Source organism: Pseudorca crassidens, chromosome 17 (assembly GCF_039906515.1).
Source record: "Pseudorca crassidens isolate mPseCra1 chromosome 17, mPseCra1.hap1, whole genome shotgun sequence".
Classification (NCBI taxonomy): Eukaryota; Metazoa; Chordata; class Mammalia; order Artiodactyla; family Delphinidae; genus Pseudorca; species Pseudorca crassidens.
In genome coordinates this window covers 40,458,919-40,477,384 of record NC_090312.1, presented here as the reverse complement: position 1 = coordinate 40,477,384, position 18,466 = coordinate 40,458,919, and the positions used below count along the sequence as shown (strand labels likewise).

At 43.3% G+C, this 18,466-nt stretch overlaps 1 protein-coding gene and 1 long non-coding RNA gene across 2 annotated transcripts in view; both read left to right on the top strand.

The window, feature by feature from the left end:
- Nucleotides 1–18,466, top strand: part of SDC2 (syndecan 2) — a 121,444-nt gene that overhangs the window by 38,154 nt on the left and 64,824 nt on the right. The gene's annotated exons all lie outside the window — the stretch shown is intronic.
- Nucleotides 10,996–14,376, top strand: LOC137210113 (uncharacterized). Its single transcript, XR_010936262.1, has 2 exons — nucleotides 10,996–12,143; nucleotides 12,357–14,376. It is a non-coding gene; the product is annotated as an uncharacterized lncRNA (long non-coding RNA).

The following is an 18,466-nucleotide window of genomic DNA, read 5'->3' as shown; positions in this document are numbered from 1 at the left end:
AATGTGTGGCTGTTTGTTTCACATTTGTGTTGGGAAGTGATAATTTTCCCTGCTCTGTAGTTGAAACAAGATCCCCATTTTTCTTCCTTTTAAAGGTTGGGAAGCGAATTTCTTGTAGGAAATAATACATTAAATCCAGGGATGTCACTGAAATGTGAATGCTTTCCCTTCTTGGCCAGTTAAAGGACTGAACTGGTAGAGTTTTGTTTGGTATAATGGAACTGGGTATCATTGTTGACCTAAAAGGGTGTTTGACTAAGGAAGAGAGAAAAATCAGGATGATCTTATTCACTAACATGCCAAGTGGATTTGGAACGTATTATTTTTTAATATAAATTTATTTATTTATTTTTGGCTGCGTTGGGTCTGTTGCTGCGCGCGGGCTTTCTTTAGTTGCGTCGAGCGGGGGCTACTCTTCGTTGTGGTGCGCAGGCTTCTCATTGCGGTGGCTTCTCTTGTTGCGGAGCACAGGCTCTAGGCACGCGGGCTCTAGAGAGCAGGCTCAGTAGTTGTGGTGCACGGGCTTAGTTGCTCCGCGGCATGTGGGATCTTCCCGGACCAGGGCTCAAACCCGTGCCCCCTGCATTGGCGGTCAGATTCTTAACCACTGCACCACCAGGAAAGTCCCTGGAACCTATTTTTATACTTTTTAATAGTGGGGTTTTTCATTACTTTATTCACTTTTAAAGGTTATGTTGCGTGTGAGCTGAGCATCCTTTTCTATGTCTCAGCATCCTTTCTGCAAGACTTAAAAGAAAATACTACATTTAGGATACCCTACTGAGATAACAGTGGAATGTCTTCCTTTGCATTTATTCTCTTTCTAGGATTTTGGTGACGTCTATAGCTGAAAATAAAGGGGTTGACGGGAGGTCTGGAGCATATCCCAAACAGGCAAATGTGGGAGTCTTCTTTTAGAGCTATGCCTTGGGAATGTCTTTTATTTAGTGGTCTAATTAGGACATGCCTGAGTCCGTTTATTGATTGACAAGCTTTTGAAGTACCTGTTGCCTGCAAGTGAATTTTTCAAGTAGTTAGTTACCTGATTTTTTTTCCCCCTCGACTGGAGAAAAGTTAGGGCACAAGAAGAAGTTATAGATTATTATCCTTCTTCTTCACCAAAGACAGAGTTTTGGGAACTTTGGAAAGAGAAGGTTATCAAAAGGTAATGAATCCTTTCCTCCTTTGTTTCCCTTAATTGATAGCAGTGGCTCTTTGTTCCTTTGAGAAACACTTTCTCAATGCTATTCTAATGCTGTAATGATATCAAAGGAGGCAACTAAAGTGATTTTCTCTGAAGGCAATTATTCCAGTTTATGATATATTATAAAACTTTTTGAAGAGCCATTTAGACTCATAAGAGAGGGGAAGTAGCTTAGGGATCTGTGATCTTTATTTGAGATAGTTATTAGTCTCTCTAATTGGATATTTTGAGCAGAATGGTCAGTTTCAGGATGTGTAGCATAAGATGAATTTTGTGTATGTACTGCCTCCAAATTGTCACCTTGCCCAGAAGCAACCTTCTTCAGGTGGAAGCTTTCTCTGGGAAGGGGATGTATATGTCTATTTCTGGATTAGTTTCACACAAATGAAGTGTCTTTGCCACCTGCTGCTCTCTGCCTAGGGTTGGAATTTTTCCCTTTCACTGCTTGTCACTTGGCCTTTGAATGGCAATGTGTCCTCCCTTGCAGAGCCAGATGATTCTGCGTAATTCATCAGGAGAAGTTTCTCCGAGGAGTTATTAATTCAGTTGCTCCGTAGCAAATAGCTCACACTGCAATGATAAACCTCTGAATTTGAAGTCTCTTAAAAAACTTTTTTTTCTTTTCTTCCCAAAATGTATACAATGGATTTCCGAGCAGCTAAAAATCCCACATTGCATCGCGCTGTCATCGTCTGTAATCTCTTTTTAGAGGATTCAGTGTCGTTTAGCTGCTTCAGCTAAACCACATTAACATGAAGTTCAGGCTTTTGAAGTGTAGAAGCAGTGAAGGAATAATAACGGGAGATCCTTTAGATTTCCTTGAAGAAGAAAGAGGAATGTATGCTGTGAATATACATGAATGTCCCATGTTTGAAAACGTGACTTATTAATTTTGGCTGGGAGTTAAGCTTGCCCCTGGTGCCTTGGGCCTCTTCCAGGAGAGGTACTCAGAGTCCTAGGTACTGTTAGAGAGGAGCCTTTCATTCTTGGCGTTCTGGGGGAGATTTACATCTGTAAGCCGGATAAAAATACATGGAAAGGTGATTAGTTTAATTGGCCCACTATTATAATTATTCAGTAGGAGGTGACTGTACAGGACGGCTATTCTAGCCCGAGATGCCTGGTAGGAAGGGGAGGAAACTCATTGAAAACAGCAGCAACATTATAAAATGTTGGTTTAAATGTGCGTTTAAAAGCAAATTACTCTGGCACTTTAAGAAGGATGGAGGAATTCTTAACTATGTGGGATTAGAATCCACCCTCACCACCCCCAAAAGAGGTGGGCTTTTTTCAAGGAAAATTGTGGGGAATTCTGCTAATGATCTCTCTCCCCTTAAATATTACCAGGGTAACAGGATTTAGTGGATGTAAACTCGCTCCAAGTGTTTGTAACATTCAGATAGCCATTCATTCCCAAGGTGTTGGGACCGACAGGGTGGCCACAAGGGTGGGGATGTTTGGGCTTCTTTCAGAAAAAGCCCCGTCGAAGGGAATGTTGTAAAGCAGAGTATTTTTCTTTCACATCAAAGGGCAGGGAATGTTGTACAGACAGTGAGCTAAGAAGTAGGGAGCAGGCCTTTCAGTGCTCGCTTTGGGAAAGTATGTGTGGAATGTCGTAGTTCACGGACCAGGGCCCCCGTCCCCAAGTGAATCCAGGTGCCTGCCCGGGGCTGTTTTCCTGGAGCCCAACGACCGGAGGCAGAAACTGAAGCCAGATGAACCAAAAATAAAATTGATGGCTTTATTGGACATTCTTTTCATGAAATTTAACTTTCTAATGTGCACATATATCACTCGGGGGATGTCATTATCTGTGGCTGACCTTTTGTTTGGGGGAGTTGCAGCTCACTGCTGCTGTGCTCAGCTCGGCTTTGATTCAGCCTACATCTGTTGAACATGTGGGGTGTATATATATATATATATATATATATATATATATATATAAAATTTTTTTTTTTCCTCTGAAGCAGACTGACAATTGGCTAAAAAGATTTAATGAAAACCAGTCAGAACTAATTTCACTTAGCTATTCCAGTTTAGGGTCTCAGCTCTCCTCGTTTCAGATGTAGACGTTAGGGCTTCCTGCAAGTCACAGCTGGAGGCAGCATCAGGAAGGCTTCTTGGGCGGGGGACTGGGTGCCTTTGTCTGACAGCCCCCCTCCGCGCCCCTCCCCCTCCCCCCCCCCCCCCCCGCCGCTTCCCCCCGCAACCCCGCTCCCGCTGCCCGGGTTAATGATTGCAGGGCGGCTGGGAATAATGAGCCAGCGCTGCAAGGCTTGTTATCAACGTGCTCGAGAAATATTTAAAAACCATCCCTCCTCCCTCTCCGCCTTTCCAATAGGAGTCAGAGCATGGCTGTGGTTACACCTAATAAATCCCTTAGACTTCACTGGACTGTTAATGGGACCTAATGGAGTGTCATGTGCACTTCAGTGGGTGGCGGATGGTTCTTATTTTTGTGTGGTGTACTGCTCACTGTTGAAAAGCTGTGAGGTCTGAAGACTTTCCAATAATTACAGTCTTTTACGGTATCAGAATCTGCGGGAGACAAGACTTGGGCCATTATTTAACAAGTCATCCGAATTTCCATGTGAGCTTGGGGGATATCAGAGGAATTAGGTCACAATAATATAAAATTGGACTTTGTCCTTCAACTTACTCCAGAGAAGTGGCTGGAACGCCTGCTCTCCCTTCTTCAGGCAAATCCCAGTCATGGTTTCTCCCTCTGCCCAAGTGCCCCTGAGTGTTCCTGGCTGCCCGTTCCTTCTCCCTACGGCATCCTCACTCTCATCTTTGGCCAATCTGGAGGCAAGCAGTGGTGAGGCTTCTGGTTTGGGTATGATGTCACTTAGGGCAGGAGATGGCCTTGTCTTGAACTTGGTCATCCTAGAGAAGCTTCTGCCTCTCACCTTGGAAGACGCCCTCCTTGGGGTTGATGCGGCCTTCTTTCCACAGCAGCTCCATGTTCAGCCTCCCAGCTGTGCTTGGTTAATACTGGTCGGCCTCGTTCCCTGTAGCACTGGGCAGTCCACTTAGGTCACTGGACAAGTTCCTCGACAGAGCCCCCTTCCTGTTAGACTGAGGCTGCACCGCCTCCTACCCCTGCTGTCTTGGTTGGACTGCATTATCCGTGGGCCGCTTAGGGAGCAGGGACAAGTTTCTTGCCCTGGGAGCTAGAAGTCAGGCCCAATTCCTTCAGTCTTTGTCTTCGCCTTAAAGCTTTCTTGTGATAAAATCTTCCTCTGCTGGTCTACCCTCCAGGCAGGTTTGTTGAACTCTGACAGCTTGAAACCCCGGTGCTTGGAAGGGTTAGACTCCTCTAAGATCATACCTTACTATTGGATTCCCCAGTCTTTATTCATTTCTGGGGGCTTTCTCTTGATTTGTTAGATGCCCGCCTGCCCTGGAAAAAGCACTGTCTGGCCTTAGTTTCTCCATAAGTAAAATCAGATTAAGACAACTAACTCATGTAACTGAAAGGGGAGCAGTCCCAGTGCCTCCAGAGGGCGGGATCTAGGATGTTTTCATGGCCCTTCATAACTTACAGAGCTTTTCTCACACTTATCAAGGTCATTCCTCACAGTAACTGTGTGGGGTGGGCATCACTGACCTTGTTTCACAGGTGAGGAAAGCAGTCTCCTCGCGAGGTTGAAGGACAGGCTTAGCAAAACTGAGCATTCGGTCTGAAGTTTATGAAGCGTCAGATGGTAGACGTGGCCTTGACTCTTCGACATGACGGGTAGTGGGAGGCATGTTTTGCCTTTCTTGATGTTTTGGGCCTGGCAGTCTCCCCAAAGTGGCTTTGTACCTATTTTTGTTATAGGTCTAAGGAGGTTAGAATTCAGTGAATACATACTGATTATTTGTGATTCCTGATTTTAAACATAGGAATCTTTAAAGGGAATGCAGACTTTTAAGTCTTACAGAAAATGAAGTATCAAAAATCATTTTACATAAGCCAGAGAAAAAGTTACAAGTTTGCATGCTCGATGTACAGAGCTGATCTCCTTAAAGCAGTTGCTAAAACCACCCTGTTATTATATAACAATATGTGATTCTTGTTACGCCTTACAGGCAGAAATTTCTTCACTCCTTTCCTTGACGTTAAAAAGGTGGAGCAGGGCTTCCCTGGTGGCGCCGTGGTTGAGAGTCTGCTTGCCGATGCAGGGGACGCGGGTTCGTGCCCCGGTCCGGGAGGATCCCGCATGGCCGCGGAGCAGCTGGGCCCGTGAGCCATGGCCGCTGGGCCTGCGCGTCCGGAGCCTGTGCTCCGCAACGGGAGAGGCCACAACAGTGAGAGGCCCGCGTACCGCAAAAAAAAAAAAACAAAAAAAACAAAAAAAAACGGTGGAGCAGATGTCTCTAGTCTGTTTTCAGTGCTATGGGGGAAATAGAGAAACTTCTTTCTAGATGACACGAGTGCCAAGAGGGTGGTCTCCTGTTAACAGTGGGTGGATTGTGCCCAGAGAGCTGTGGAAACCACACCCCCATCAAGGGGAGGAGATTAAACAGTGAGCAAAAAGTGGGGAAAAGCCCTTCCTTTTTCTTCATGAGAATTAAGGGCCTTCGTAAATACTTGGGATACATCACAAAGACAAAGTGGACAAGCCAGGGAATCCAAAATTGGGTTCTGTTTTGATCCCCCTGCATGTAGCCATGGTCGGGGCGACTGATTTCGCTTGTCTCTGTTGATCCATCCGTAAAACCGGGATGGTGATACCGCTTCAAGGAAGGCTTGAAAGGCACTCACAGGGCTCCTGGATCTGCAGGGGGAGATGGGGGCCTGGCCACTGGCCTGGAGTGGAGAGACAGGTGTCCTCTGGAAGATGGTGGCTCCGTGCAGCAGTCTTCCTGATGTCCGGGTGACGCCGGTTCCTAACACTTGGTGTTTGGATGTCAGAGTCATATCCTTCGTTCTCTTGTGACACCTGCTGATTTTTGGCACTGACCCATCCAGGATTTATTTCAGCAGCTAGCATGGTGCCTGACCCGTAGTAGGTGCTCAGTGAATACTGGTCAAGCGAATGTACCTCAAGGGGAGGAGGGACAGTGTGCTTACTGACATGTGGGGAGAGACCATGCCTGGCGACAAGTTTCGAGCTTCATTATTTCTGCTTCTGGAGCGTTCAGATGTACTCTACGTAGCAATAGAGGCAATGCTGCAGTGCTATAAATATCACCAAAATCATTCTTTGTTTTTTGTTGCCATTGTCCTGGTCACTGCTTGTCTAGAACAGGTACTGCGGGAGATTCCCAGCTGTTCTTGTGCCTCTGTTGGATGCTTTTACACTAAGCTAGCTGTCCACTCTCACGGCTAAATTTATCCTTCTAAAAGAGAAATCTGATCACGGCACTTTCCTTACTACTTAAGTGCCCTCAGCGGCTTCCTATCGCCGCCAGTGAAGTCTGCACTCCTTGCTGCCGCGGCACAGAGCCCTCTGATCTGGCCTTGGTGCCTCCGCTGTGTGATACCCCAGGGCCTCCTTGGGCAGCCCTGCACGCTATTTGGTGGGGGGGAGGGGGAGGGGCTCGAATCTGCCAGGTGGAATTGGATCTGCTGGGTTTAAAAACAGGGAGTTTTAAAACATGCTATGTGCTGAGTCTCCAGATGAGCTGAGAATCAATATCTTTGGGACAAGTCAGCAGGGTACACTAAAAAAAAAAAAAAAAAAGTCATTGAATATTTGGAACAGGAGTGCAATAATTCATTTTAAGTGACCAGAGAAAATTGAGATGTTAAGAGTTCTTTGCATATAGTCTTCAAAACTCTATTCAATAAAAAGTGTTTTTCAACTGATCCTATAGTTTATCTGAAAGAATATATATGTTTGTATAGGTACACACATATATACACACACATATATATATTTTACTTTGGAAAAGGAATGAGACGGGGACTTGTACTACTGGAGATTAAAACTTACTGTAAAGCTATAATAAAAGAGGATGATGTGGGAGTAAAAATATTCAAACAATCAAACAGAATAACACCTCTCAGAAGTTTTCAGTGTGGAATAGCAATTCCACGATAAGTCCTTGGGGGAAGGTCCAGATTATCTGGTAAAGGAGGTCGTGAAATTGGATAGTTTAAAAAAAAACACACACAACCTATTTAGATCCTTGCCTCAGGTCATCACCAAAATATATTCATGTGGTTTGGGTTATATATTTTTATATAAAACAGAAAAAAAGGGATATTTGATCTCTGAAGAAGGTTATCTTTTAAAGCCTGAAAGCAAGAAACTTAGTGATTGCTCAACTTGAATATAGAAAAGTATTCCTTTTACCGAGGAATTACAAATGACAGTAATGATCACTAGTACCAAAAAATACAAACCCAAACAAGTGTTCATTGTTCTATCCTATATTAGACAAGCTTTAGGAAATGCAAATACCCATTTGGTATTTGCATTAGGATACATCCTTTCTAGAAAGAAATGTAATTTAAAATAAATTCTAGGTATTTTTAAGTGGTTTGGATTTTACATATACTGGGGGAATGTTACTATTTAAAAACTAGTGTAAATTATTTCAAAATGAAAATCTCTAATTTTAGTTTTATAACCCTGGTTTTTCATCTTAGTTTTGTTGTTGTTTTTTAAAATAACAAAGGCCTTTTGGCCTTTGGGTTGTCCAAAAGAGAGATATCTATAATTTACTTCTATTAATCATTTACTTCTCCATATAAAATATGGCAAAGAGATAAACCATCGGGGAAAACATGCCTTATGAAGGGGATTTATGATCCTTAATATTCTAGAAGATCATCATGAGGCATCCTATGTAAAAAACAAGTCATCCTAGACTCCAGTTTCTGAAATGTTCACATTGTAAGTCGCAGGGTGACTTTGTTTTTTGTTTTTTGTTTTAAATTTGGCTGCATTGGGTCTTTGTTGCTGTGCGCGGGCTTTCTCTAGTTGCAGCGAGCGGGAGCTACTCTTCGTTGCGGTGGCTTCTCTTGTTGCGGAGCACGGGCTCTAAGCGCATGGGCTTCAGTAGTTGTGGCTCACGGGCTCTAGAGCGCAGGCTCCGTAGTTGTGGTACACCGGCTTAGTTGCTCCGTGGCATGTGAGATCTTCCCGGACCAGGGCTCGAACCCGTGTCCCCTGCATTGGCAGGCGGATTCTTAACTGCTGCGCCACCAGGGAAGCCCCACGGGGTGACTTTGAACAAGTGCTTTACCTCTCTGGGTCTCAGTATCCTCATCTGTAAAAATGCGAGAGTTGGATTAGCTCACAGTTTCCCAACTGGGATGCCGTGCTACAGCTGTGCCAAGATTCTGATGCCCCTGAGCCTTCAGGGCAGCTGGACAGAGCCTGTGGTGGAGGCCACAGGTCCGTCACTTCCAGCCAACGGCAGCCATTTCTTTCCCCCAGTGAGTCGTGCAAATACTACCACAAATCACATGTAATGCATCAAACCTGTGTGAAGCAAGTTGTTCTATTCTTAAATTCAAGAGGTGAAAGCTAGGTGGAGAAGGAGATGATTTCAAATATCATAATAAACCACTCACCCTTTCCACTCAATATTCAATAGCGTGTTAAAAAATGAATGGTGGAAAATACATCAGAATGTTATCAGTAATTGTTTCTGGTGGTGGGTAGTTTTATTCTCTTATTTATAATGTTCTATATCTTTTAAATTTGCTGTGTTAGGAGTGGGTTAAGTTTAACAGAAGAATAGTCTTTAAAAACAAATTCTCCCTGTAGCCGTCCTTATATTCCAAAACTCCATAAGTACAGGTGGCCACTTGCGGCTGTCAGTGTTAAGATTCTAACAAAAGTAAAACACCAAACCCGGACCCATTTCTCTTTATGTAAATATCCCTGGGCATTTTCATCCCAGGGTTTCTTGCTCAGGCTGGTTTAAGGTGTGAGAAGTAATCTTTAAGCAGAAGACCTATCTGTCAAGGGAGTTAGAAGCCTTCTCCTTACTCAAGGGTAGCTCACCAGAAAAGTCTTCTGCCCCATATTCCTCCCCAGATGCTCTCTTCTCTCTCTTTTCCCTTCCCTGGGATCTCTGGAATTACGGAATAATCCTTCTTTCTTTGTTCTTCTTGATCCCCGGTGTGGATTTAGTTAGATGTCCCTTGTGCCCGCTCAGCTAAGTAATGGAGATTCTGTTAACTTGTCCTTTATATGGCAGCCCTTCTCCTTCCTTAGTCATTATTGTTTTTCCTCTGCCAGCCCCCACCTGCTTATTTACATCTTTCTGGTAATGAGTTGCCTGGAACTTTCCAACCTATTAGTTTAAATCAGATTGGGGAATGTGGGCTTTTTTTCACCCTTTGTTGGCTTTGCTTTACTTTGAGGATAAACATTATAGACATTAAATCTGTTTAACCCCTATTTTCTCTGGCTTCTTAAACAGGTACTTTTGATTGACTCCAAACATTTTAATTTTCTGAAAAATGTAATTGCTTTGTCTAAGCGATGGGAGTGGCGGGCGCATGGGAAATGAGATGTGCCATTATAATTCTTAAGCAAAATTTTAGATTGATTAATAGTGAGGCTACTGTGGCATATGGTAATTACTTATAAAGTTTAGATATACTATCATATTGCTTATATTAAAACTATACTAAATATAGATTACTTTCTTTTATAGAACACTTTAGGGTCCTACAGGGTGCTTTGACATTCTGAGCAGAGATAACAAACTAAGGTATTAAGTAATCGAAATTTCCAGTCGGTAGAACCCTAGTAAAGAACATTGTAATTATATATTTAATTTTTAAAGTAATGTCGTTTTCTTAAGTGATGCCCCTGCACTCTGAGCCATTGTAACAAATTTGTTGAGTGCTTCCTGATTATACAGCGCCATGCTCCGCATTGCAGGTGATAGAATCACTTAGTAGCTGGCCACTGGCAGGAGCTCAGACTTAAAATTTAGAGTTACAAAATGTCAGAGGTAGTATGGACCCTGAGGTCATCTTATCCAGCGCTCCCCAGCCATTTTCACATCATGGCACACATTGAAACGGTTTGCACAGCCCACTGCCGGGAAACAAATGGTCGCTTTTGGCTGGAGGTAATGGTTCTGGGGCCTCCAGAGTGGGCTCTGTCCAGATGCCCTGAGGGCCCAGGGGCATCAGAATCCTGGCACAGGTGTGCCAGCGCATCCCAGTTGGGGAACTGTGACCTAAACCAACCCTCCCATTTTACAAATGAGACGTCTGTGTTTACACTGAGACCCAGAGAGGTGAAATAGCTTGTTCAAGGTCATACAATGAATTAGTGATGTGTTATAGTAGATAGAATTTGGAGCATGTCGGAGTCTGAAATGACTTCTTTTTTACATAGAATGATCTTTTTCAAGATCATTAAGGACCATGAAGACCTTTTATAGGGCACGTTTTCCCAGAGGTTTATTATCTCTTTGCCCTGTTATATAAAAGAGAAGTACATGCTTAAGAGTAGGAAATTATACGAATATTTCTTTTCAACAATCCAAAGAATAAAAGGTTGCTTAAAAAAACAGCAAAATGAAGGTTATGAAACTAAAAACAGTCCAGTATACGTAAAAAACACCAAACCATTTTAAAATATTTTATTTACACAAATCGAAAATGTACTCAAGGGCTTCCCTGGTGGCGCAGTCGTTGAGAGTCCGCCTGCCAATGCAGGGGACACGGGTTTGTGCCCCGGTCCGGGAAGATCCCACATGCTGCGGAGCGGCTGGGCCCGTGAGCCATGGCCGCTGAGCCTGCGCATCCAGAGCCTGTGCTCCGCAGCGGGAGAGGCCACAACAGTGAGAGGCCCCTGTACCGCCAAAAAAAAAAAAAAAAAAAAGATGTACTCAACCTTTAAAACCTGTAAGTTTGGGAGTTATCTTGCTCTTGAAATTCAAGAGATAAAAGTAAGATGGAAAAGGAGATGAAAAATGTTAATATCATCATGAACCACCATCACCTCCATCCTTATGTTTACTGACCGACTATTTAATATGACTCAATGATTCTAGTATATTCGTGGCTTGGTTCAGCCTTATGTACGTCCACGTGTGTGCCAGTCGAGATGGGCACTGGAACACAGCATCTCATTTTCAGTTCCTTGACTGAACTACAAACTCTGTGTGCCAATTTAGGACAATTTATGGCGTGCTAGAGTTGTGACATCACATCGAGTTGTTCCATCGTTACCTTTAGCTGTGTAGCTCTGGACCAGTATCACCTGCCACTAACAGCTATATGACCTTGAAGTTCCTTAATCTCTCTCTGACTCCTTTTTCTCATCTATACAGTGGGGGAATAATAATACCTGTCTGCTAGGCTTGTTGCACAGATTAAATACTTTTTATAAATGCAAAGACTTAAGAATAACCTCTGGCACATAGTAAGCCCACAATAAATGTTAGTTGTTGTTATTATTTGCCACGATTGTCATTGGGAAGGCAGCAGTTGGGGTCTTCAGGTATAGCTAAGAACTACCGTAATTTGTTAGTCTCAGACTTACACCTTTTATATAAACAGCAGTCACCTGAGTGCTTGGGACCCCAGGGAGTGTGGCTCTTGCCAGGCACCAACTGGCTGCCTTTTGAGGGGGCTTTTTGTTGGGCTTTCATATTTGGGGGGGGGAAAAAGAAAGCCTACCTCCTGGGACATGGGTAAATATATTTTTCCCCATAGTTAACATGAAATTCTAGTCATTATTTTGCAGAATATCGTGGAATAAGAAGGAGGGATAAAGGTCCCAACTTCCGGCTTTCCGAAGACTGCAAGTACCAATAATCTAGACGGCTTCTGGCCCACATATGACTGAGTACATCCCGGGCTGTGCCTTCACCTTCTCTGACAGTCCTCCAGGTGGGAGCCAACTGCTAGAGGTGTTGTGAGCCATCAGGGATATGGTGTAAGAGACTAGCTAGGTGCCTGGAATGTAGACTGCATGCCATGAATGTGACTTCTCTCTTCTGAGTTCATTGGTGCCAGCGTGCAACAGTGAACTCAGAATGCATTTTTTTTTTTTTTTCTTACGCCGGCCTCCCACAGCTGTGGCCTCTCCCGTCGCGGAGCACAGGCTCCGGACGCGCAGGCCCAGCGGCCATGGCTCACGGGCCCAGCCGCTCAGCGGCACGTGGGATCCTCCCGGACCGGGGCACGAACCCGTGTCTCCCGCATCGTCAGGCGGACTCTCAACCACTATGCCACCAGGGAAGCCCAGAACGCATTTTTTTGCCTTTGTCTTTGGGCAGTCTTGTGTGGTGGCCCATGGGAGGCTGTTTCACTCCAGTGGCCTTTCCATGGTGGCCTTCAATGAATGGTTCTCAGGTTCGTCGTCCTCTGCCCTCTTCCCTCACAAACTTTTTGAGCATCATTCTAAGTTATTTCAGCCCCTTTAGTTTTGTCACCCAAGTTCTCAGTCCCCTCATCACAGCCTCTAGCCTCACTGCGCTTCTTTGCTGTCTCACTGTCCTACCCCCTCACCCATAGGGTTGACAGATAAAATACAGGACTCTCAGTTAAAATGTAATTTCAGATAAACACCAAATTTTTTTTAACATGAGTACCTCCTATGCACTAAGTGGGACACACTTATGCTAAAAAGTATTCATTATTTGAAATTCAGATTTAGCTGAGCATCCCTATTCTTAGGGCTGACAACCCCGTGCATACCGGTACCAGTGACACTGTTGTAACTTACTCCTGCAGGGGCATCTTTTGGCTTTAGGAGCGTCCGCGGGAATGAGAGAGGCTTCCTAGGCACCTCCCGAGGCCTTGGTTTGACTTCCTTGAAAGGAAAATGGCCGCAGGTTAAGAGGAGAGTCTGGCAGTTATTAGGGGGCTCTGTGATGTCAGGGCATGAGATACATACCTATTACTTTGATTTGGGAGATTGACACTATAAAAAGATGGTCGTTCAGCAGTTAAGTGTTACGTCAGGCAGTTTTATGAAACGTAGAAAAGGCGTTTTCATGCAGCTCAAAGGCATGATGTTGAAGGGGAAAACCCAATCAGGAATGATTTGTGTTCATCGACTATGAACACTTCTGGAAATGTCCATGGAGAGCACCGAAGTAATCAGATGACATGGACTTGCCCCACGAGGAATCTGATTCATGGGTGAGAAATCTGAAAATAGAATGGCTCATGCCAACTTTTCTTTTTCTTCTTTTTGTTTCTTCCTTTCATTTCCCTCCCGAAAGACAGAACTAGGGGCTGCCACAGCTCTGGATAGGAATAATTACGTGAAGGCTGGTTACGGCCAGAATGCTCCCACATAGGGGTTACACTGATGGCTCCGTGATATTTCCTGAGTACCTGCTGGATGTGGGTGGTCATCGTATTTATTGAGTGCCTTGTGTGTGTGTGGCAGGGCTGTAGGTGCTGGGGTTGCAGCAGCGAGTGACATGGGTACAGTCCCAGCTACATGGAGCTTGTGCTCCATCCATGTGGGCGCTTCGAGAAATACAGATGTACCAGGTTGGGAGGGAACCCTGGCCTCCAGGAGCCTAATTAGGATTGGTTCCTATGTGCTTTCCCTCTGTTCAATTAGAGAAAGAGTCTGCCGTTGACCAGAGCACTGGAAGTCTGTCAGTGCGTTGTTGTTTGGGAAGCTCATCAAACCTCAGGTCCCTCGTTGAGGAATTTTATACCAGAATATTCGGTAGCCAGTCCAAGCTGACAGTGGCAGGCTGTAATAAAATAGCTAGTCAACCAGCCAGTCCATCTATCTTCATAAACTAATGAAGGAACCCTCCATCTTTTGTTAGATAGCATGCCTCCTAATATTGGTACGTTAGCAGTACTTCTGTAGGGGGTCTACTGTTATGAAAAATGGTGGAACTTGATTAATTCTGATGACATTTTGATAAATTTGAGGGGGCTAAATAGATTGTACTGTGACAGTTAGGTTTTTCTTCCTTACCAAGAGAATTTATAAATGGTTCAGAGTAACAGAGAAAGCTCGTGGTTCTGGAATTTCTAATTTTTTTTTAAGATAAGAGAAAAAATAAGCCTTATTTTAAACCCCTTGGAGTTTGAACTCTTGCCTGTGTTCTAGAAGTCTCTTGGGCTGCTTGAGATCCCCAGCCTGAAGTTCACGGGATCTCACAGTGTCCAGGTATCTCAGAGATGTCACAGAGTTCTCCAAAAATTCTGAAAACAATATACTTAAGGAATAGAGGCACGCAGTGGAGTACTCTTGAGGGCTAGCAGGGTTCTCTGTGGGGGGGGAAATAGCAAATCAGGCAAATCAGGTGGTTATCATGTCAAAAAGACTGCATAGAAATCATTGGTTTTAGGTGTTCAGGGAAATTGAAAGAAACTAATAACTTTTCTTCTGAAAGATTTTTGCTTTGGGGTATTTTGTTTATTTTGTACTGGTTTCAAATGCTATTTTAATGAGCCTAGTGTTTTGTAGTGGGCCTATAACCTAGCCATGAATTTTAAGGATAATTTAGGGGGGAAAAAGTTCATTCTCCTATTCCTTAAGGGCTAATACACTTAAAAGTATGTCTTTAAAATCTTTTTATTTACAAGTGACCTCTGACTTTAGACCTAATTGGTTCCCGAACGTTTAGTCTTGAGGCATGGCCATAACACAAACTCTTATTTCCTGTAGGCTGTGTTAAATGTAAAGCTTATGTGATGTATTGGGCTTCCATTCCTGGAAGTCGGTTCTATAATACTAAAAATAACAAAATGGATATGAAAATATATCAAAAATACAAATGCACTTTTTAAAAAACAAACATTAAATATTTTAAATGAAAGATACTAAAGATAGTAAAAAAAAAAAAAAAGCTTTGCTGTAAATAAATGTTACTTTGGGGGAATTTTTCTGCTTAGGTTGGATTGATTGAAGCTTGTTATTTGAATTTCCCTTAAGCAAATATAGGTATTTTTTCCATTGCTTCAAGGACCTTAAAATTGTATTATATGGCAGGGTTGTCTGCCTCAGATTCTGTTGCACATGAAAATTGTTAGAAATGCCACTAAGTTTCTTAATTGCTGAAAGTTGAAGGAGGGGCAGTTGCCATGACAACTTCTGCAGCCACCCATGCTCTGATATTTCAGAAGGATCTTCTCTGCTGAGCAGTGAATGAAATACTAAGAATTCATTCAAGTCTTCAGAATGAGCAGTTGCTAAAGAAATTCATTTTCCCTAAGTACGGTTAGAGCAGACAGTTAGCTGGATGTGTGCTGTCCCCAGCTGTGTCAGCCAGGCCAGTTCACTGACCAAGGCATTGACTTTTGTGGGTCTGATTGCCATCAGTTTTGTTATCCCCAAAAGGATCTTTTAAGAGGAAAGGCAGTTCCACGTTGACCTGTCTTTGGGGTTTGCTGCCCAAACATCATTAGGATGTTCTTTAATCTGTGTGTGTTTGTGTCTCAAGAAAGTAAGCAAAACATAAATTTTGGCTAAGAGAACAAATTTATGCTGTAATCATTTGTTGGTTTTCCTTTTAAATAAGAAAACAAAGCAGGGCCTGGCATTACTTGTAATAACCAGCACTGACCATAGAATTTCATGTAGGAGTTCCTGCAGAAATGACATTAAAGGAAGATCTTTTATCTCCCATGTTGTCAAAGATGAAACACATCTAAGTGTGAACGAGATGATATAAAAATATTTTCTTCAAACATCTTGGGGTACTTATTTTTTCTTACTGATCATCTCATCTAGATTTTGTGCTTTGTAGAGTTGCATACATGGTAAATTACCTAAGAATTTATGGATATGTTGACTCTCACTTTCTGGTAGAATTTTTATTTTAAAAAAATAACTGAATTATGTTAAGAAAGGAAGAGAAACAGCAATCTTGCATTATTGCTCATAGTCAAGTAAACATCAATCTATATATCAACATGCGTTAATCAACAGTAGTTATTTGCCTAGCACTATACCACAGGGATCCGAAGGAGACATGAGGAAGGGTCTCTACTCCCTTGAAGTCGCCTGACCACTTATTAGTGATTAAAAAGCAATATGATGTGAGTTTAATGAGGTTTTCACTACCAGTGCATTCTACGTCCATTTTTTTTCATTCATCCAGTTTGCTTGTGTTAGATAACATTTCTGGTATTCTTAGTCTTATAGGTCACTCCCCTATTCAGGTTTTCCAGTTTTCTAAGGTGTCCTTTCTGGATCAAGGTATAATTCAACCCTTTCCTACCCTTTGGGACATCATATGAGAGGAATGAACAGAAGGAGTTCTGACCAATTAACGTGGTTGGGAAAAATGAGACCATATTCACAGGAAGATTTGACAGAAGAAATGCTTCTAAAACAAGTCATTATATTTAGCTTCACTGAGATAATTAGATCAAGCTTCCAAGAAGTTCCAAGGAGTAGGAAGAAAAAGTGTCGGGTTCATTATGAACAGCGTCTGTGATTATGCATTTCTGATGTCTGTTTAGAATCTCAAGGTGGAGGGAGGAAGGAAAAGGGAAGCCCCTACAGGGGCAGCAGTAAACGCCTTGATGACTCAGAATTGTACACAGTAGCTTTCAGCAGGCCCCCCCTGTGCTCACCTGCCCGCCTTGATAGGTCACCCTTGTGGAGACAGTGGCTGCCCAGAGGCCCCTCCCCACACACAGCTTTTTTTTTAAAAAACTTCTGTGGTTTGTGGAAGTCTGGATTTGAAAAGATTTAGCAATTGTTTATTCATTCCATAGTGGCTTTCTCTTTCCAGATGAAGAGGCTACCTTCTTGGCCTCCGTGAAAATAGGTTTTACTCCTGCCGTGAAACAGAAGCATTAAAATAAAAGCTGATGGGCTTCCCTGGTGGCGCAGTGGTTGAGAATCTGCCTGCCAATGCAGGGGACACGGGCTCGAGCCCTGGTTTGGGAAGATTCCACATGACGCGGAGCAACTGGGTCCATGAGCCACTATTACTGAGCCTGCATGTCTGGAACCTGTGCTCCGCAACAAGAGAGGCCGCGATAGTGAGAGGCCCACACACCGCAATGAAGAGTGGCCCCCGCTTGCCACAACTAGAGAAAGCCCTCGCACAGAAACGAAGACCCAACACAGCCATAAATAAATAAATTAATTAATTAAAAAATATATATATATTATAAAAAATATAAGCTGATAAAAGCAAGGCAGTTTACTGGAAAAATCTCAGTTCACACAGGCCAAGTGAGCTTTTAAGTCCCACCTTCTCCTTGAGTGGTAGGTAATAGAAGAGAGCCTCGGGAAGCATTTTCTTACCTGATTTTTTTTTTAATTGCCAATTCATCTCTGTTTCTCTAAGAAATTTCAAATAGTCCGGTCTAAGAAAGAGACTTAGAGCTTCCCTGGTGGCTCAGTGGTTAAGAATCTGCCTGCCAATGCAGGGAACACGGGTTCGAGCCCTGGTCCAGGAAGATCCCACATGCCGCAGAGCAACTAAGCCCGTGCGCCACAAGTACTGAGCCTGCGCTCTAGAGCCCGCGAGCCACAACTACTGAGCCCACGTGCCACAACTGCTGAAGCCCGCGTGCCTAGAGCCCATGCTCTGCAACAAGAGAAGCCACCACAATGAGAAGCCCACGCACCACAACAAAGAGTAGGCCCCGCTCGCCGCAACTAGGGAAAGCCTGCTCACAACAATGAAGACCCAAAACAGCCAAAAATAAAGTTAAAAAAAAGAAGAAAGAGACTTAAAACTCCCTCACGTGTGGGGAGACTGTGTTCTAGTCTCTGAGGTACACCTAGTTCGATTCAAAAAGTATTTATTATAGAAAAACTGTCCACGGTCTATACATACAATGGGTTATTATTCAGCCTTCAAAAGGGAGGAAATTCTGACACATGCTACATGGATGAACCTTGAGGAGATTATGCTAAGTGAAAGAAGCCAGTCACAAATGGCAAGTATAAGTATTATATGATTCCACTTTCATATGAGGCACCTAGAGCAGTCAGATTTATAGAGACAGAAAGTAGGAGGGTGTTGCCAAGAACTGAGGGAAGGAGGAATGGGCAGTTGTTTAATGGGTGCAGAGTTTCAGTTTTGTAAGATGAAGAGAGTTGTGGAGGAGGATGGCAGTGATGGTTGTAGAACATAATGAATGTAAACACTACTGAACTGTACACTTGAAAATGGCTAAGATGATACATTTTATGTTCTGCATACTTTATTATGTTTTTTTTTTTTTAAAAAAAAGGCATTTGTTGGACATCTGTGTTTTGGGTGCCAATTATACTCCAGTGACTGACACAAAAGCGCCCAGGTTTGAAGGTGCTCACAGGAGAGGTAAGGGTGTGATGCTGCTGGGATGAGAAGTACAGTCACGTCACGGTTAAGGATGATTTGGTCCTAAACTCAGGTGAA